The sequence below is a fragment of the Triticum aestivum genome, chromosome 2A (genome assembly GCF_018294505.1).
Source record: "Triticum aestivum cultivar Chinese Spring chromosome 2A, IWGSC CS RefSeq v2.1, whole genome shotgun sequence".
Taxonomy (NCBI): domain Eukaryota; kingdom Viridiplantae; phylum Streptophyta; class Magnoliopsida; order Poales; family Poaceae; genus Triticum; species Triticum aestivum.
The window spans coordinates 548193311-548196926 of NC_057797.1; the positions used below are offsets into that span (position 1 = coordinate 548193311).

Here is a 3616-nt window from a genome sequence, read left to right on the forward strand (position 1 = left end):
AAAGAGACTATTCTACTTGAAAAAGTTGTGCCTCATCGATATCTTCCCAACGGCATATCATTTGTATCATTCCAATAAGCTGTTTGAAATTTTTCATGAAAATACGCCTGCTGTCACTCGCCGAGTGTTGCAGTGTTTTCGAAACTACTCTTAAACTACAAGGAATCTCGAAAAGTGTTCGACATGAATTTTTTCCGCCTAATCCATAGCTTTTCAGAGGTATGCCACAAGCGCCATTCTAACAAACACACAAAATTCTTAGGAAATATAATAAATGATGAAAGAGAATTACTACCAACTAACTTCTTGCTTTGTTAATCACTTCCCCACGACCAAGTCGGTCGTAAAATATTTAGTGGCCAATTACTACATGGAACATACATATAATGAAAACTAAGGTAAAATTATTGCTGCAACGTCCTACTAGGTAGATAGTAAAATCCTTACATGCAATGGTAAACATATTACTATTCGCAAAAGAGGTGGTAAACATATTACTACATAAGTTGCTAATGCATGCGTTTAACAAAACCTTTACTAGAATTCTCTAGAACAATCACTAGAATTACTATACCAATTACTAGAATGAAGTACTTCACGCTTAGTCTTAAAGTCACTACTAGTATGTACTTAGACTAATATTATTAATAGACTAAACTTTTTTACCTGTGTCTTAACACACTTCATGGTGGGACATATCCAATAACGAAAAGCTCGATATCTCTAAGTAAGGTAATAGTAATGCAAAATATAGTACTTCCTCCGTCTAGGTGTATAAGTCATCTTACGTTGTCCATCGCGACCAAGGTAGAGGGAAAAACGAGAGAACTTAATGTTTATTTGCTAATTAATAGCATTGCAGGCAATGAACTAACCACTGCATGTCGTGTTTGATAGTCTCAAGTCATTGAAAGCATGTACGCCCCACATCTCTTATTGGTTGTTATGTCAAGAAACTAGAAATGAGGTAGGAGTTAATGCATCGCGCCTAAGTGTTTTGGGATTATTTGGTTTTCGTAAGGTGACTTATACACCTAGACAAAGGAAGTAATGAAATTAACATTATTACTGGTTGAAGTATTCCACTAGGCTTCTTCTAACACTAATTATGGTAAAAGTCCTGCAAAATATGGTAATGAAATTAAGGAGGAAACTAAGATTATTTTAATAGAAAATATACTAAATGGTAATTATAATTTGGCTTCATAGAGTCGATGGTTATTAGGTGCACTTTAGATAGGTGATAATTTTGTTACTAGCAACTACTTGTGAAGAGTCAATGCAAATCATGTGGCACATAGGTAAGATTCAAAAATTGGATGGTATTTTTTCTAGTAGAAAGCATACTAGGTAGTAACTTTGTTACTACTCCGTACAGTTCAAGTCGGTTGCTATTAGCTGCTGCTAGAAAGGTAGTAATGGCATTACTACATTTTTCCTTTCTTACAATCAATTTAGTGCTATGAGGTAGGTAAAGTAATGACATTACTACATTTCTCCTCTTGTTACCGTTATGAGGTAGGTAGTAATGGCATTACTATATTTGTTCTTTTGTTAGTACAATTGATTTACCGTGTTGATGGTTGGGTTGAATTATAGGCAGAGTTGGTTAGCGGCGCGCTTCAAAGTGGCTGGAGCGTACGATTACTTACAATGCGCTCAGGCTTAGTTTAACATGTCTATATATAATATGTTTATATACTATATATAAGATACTTCAAATCGAGTTATATGAAAAAATTGCAAGTTCACCATATTTTTTATTATATTTATGAAATACATATATATTTATACGTAAAAAGGAGCATACTCAAAATACAGTATATATAGTATAGTACCAAAAAAGTAGTATATATACTACCTAAACATTTTTATATACTATGTAATACACGTACATACTCTTCGATTTGATAGATACTACATACAACATATAAAACGTAAGTGGTGGTAACTACCACTGGGTGGTAAAAAACATTTTTTTTCATATATATATATATATATATAGGATAGGTCTATTCTAACAACACCCCTTAAGACCTTATTGTGCACACACAATTCTTATTCTTCACACACCCTAAACCACAGCCCCGACCCACGAAACAAAAAGAGCAGGTCAACCCCGGCCCACGACCTCGACCTCCTTCCTCCACCCACGAACTCTCCCCTCCACCCACTCCCTCCACCTCCTTCCTTCAGCCGGGGCCGCGCCCACCCCCATCCCGCCCCACCTCCCCCTCGCGGCGCCGCCCCACCTCCCTCCACGGCGCCGCACCACCACCATCCTCCCCCGCGGCGCCGCCCCACCTCCCTCCATCGCGCCGCACCACCACTACCCTCCCCCGCGCCGTCGCACCACCTCCCACCACCGCGCCGCACCACTATCCTCCCTCGCACTGTCGCACCACCTCCCACCACCGCGCCGCACCACCACCTCCCCCCACGCCGCCGCCCACCTCCCACCACCGCGCCGCACCGGGAGCTCCCTCCCTCGCGCTGCCCGCCCCGGCCACCACGACGGATCCGAGCAGCCCCCGCCATCCCGCGCCCAACCGGTGATGGATCCGAGCTCCTCCTCCACATGCCTCCTCCCAACCCCATGCTGTTCATCTCGATGTATCCCCCAGATCCGGTGAGACCTCGCCCATTCAGGTGGTGCGGCTCCTGGTGGGGATGGGCCAGATCGAGCCCGGCCATCAACGGTGACCCCTTTCGGCCTAGATACATGGCTAGCGGCAGTGGCTGGGCCAGCCTCTCCTCCTTCCTCCCCTGGTCAAGATCCATGGTGAGACAGCTGCTTGCTTTCTTATATTTTGCTGGATCCGTTCTCACGCATGGGATGGCCACATTCGACAAAATGCATCTTCACTTTCAGGTTCATCCATGGGGTTGTTCTGGCATCGGCCAGGACGCCAGGTTGCGGTGCGGCACCGATGCCATGTTGTTCGGGGCGATACATGGTGTGGTTCATATCGCGCATGCAGTTTGGAGCATGGGAACATGCAATGCAAAAATGTTGCGTTTTGTGTATAAAAAATACGAACTCATTTGAATGCAATTCACGCCTAGACATGTGTTCAGCAAATGCAGTTTGGAGTATCTGCGCATGCAGTGCAGACCGTGCTTTTTGTGTTTGAGGATTTTATGTATAAAAATTACAGGAACTCGTTTGATTGCAGTATGCGATGAAACATGGTGATGTTTAGAGTTCAGCATGCAGTTTGGGCCATGTGGACATGCAGTGCAGAATGGTGTTTTTCCGTGTTTGATGATTTTATTTATGTATAAAAGTTATATGGACTCATTTGAAAATTGTTTACAAAGGAAGTTCATTTTGAACTGTGTTGCGGCTCATTTCCCTTACCATGCGGTTCGCCTCGCCAATGTGGAAACCCAAAACTCCAAACAGAAAAAAGAAAGAAGGAAATGAAGTGCAAAGATGTGTTAAATGAAAAATGGTAGAGAAACGACAAAAAAATTAATGATGTTCACTTGACCATTTGATGCAGTGCGGTTTTCTAACTGAAGCAGTGCGGTCGGGTGTCTGATGTTGTTCATCTTATAAGTGACCATTTGATGTCCGAAGTGAAAATAAAAATACACAAAATAGCAACTTAAA

At 42.5% G+C, this 3616-nt stretch overlaps 1 long non-coding RNA gene across 1 annotated transcript; it reads left to right on the plus strand.

Annotated features, from left to right (window-relative positions):
* Positions 1-2085: 2085 nt before the first annotated feature.
* LOC123185537 (uncharacterized) lies at positions 2086-3336 on the plus strand. Its single transcript, XR_006493425.1, has 2 exons — positions 2086-2782; positions 2873-3336. It is a non-coding gene; the product is annotated as an uncharacterized lncRNA (long non-coding RNA).
* The last annotated feature ends 280 nt before the right edge of the window (positions 3337-3616 follow it).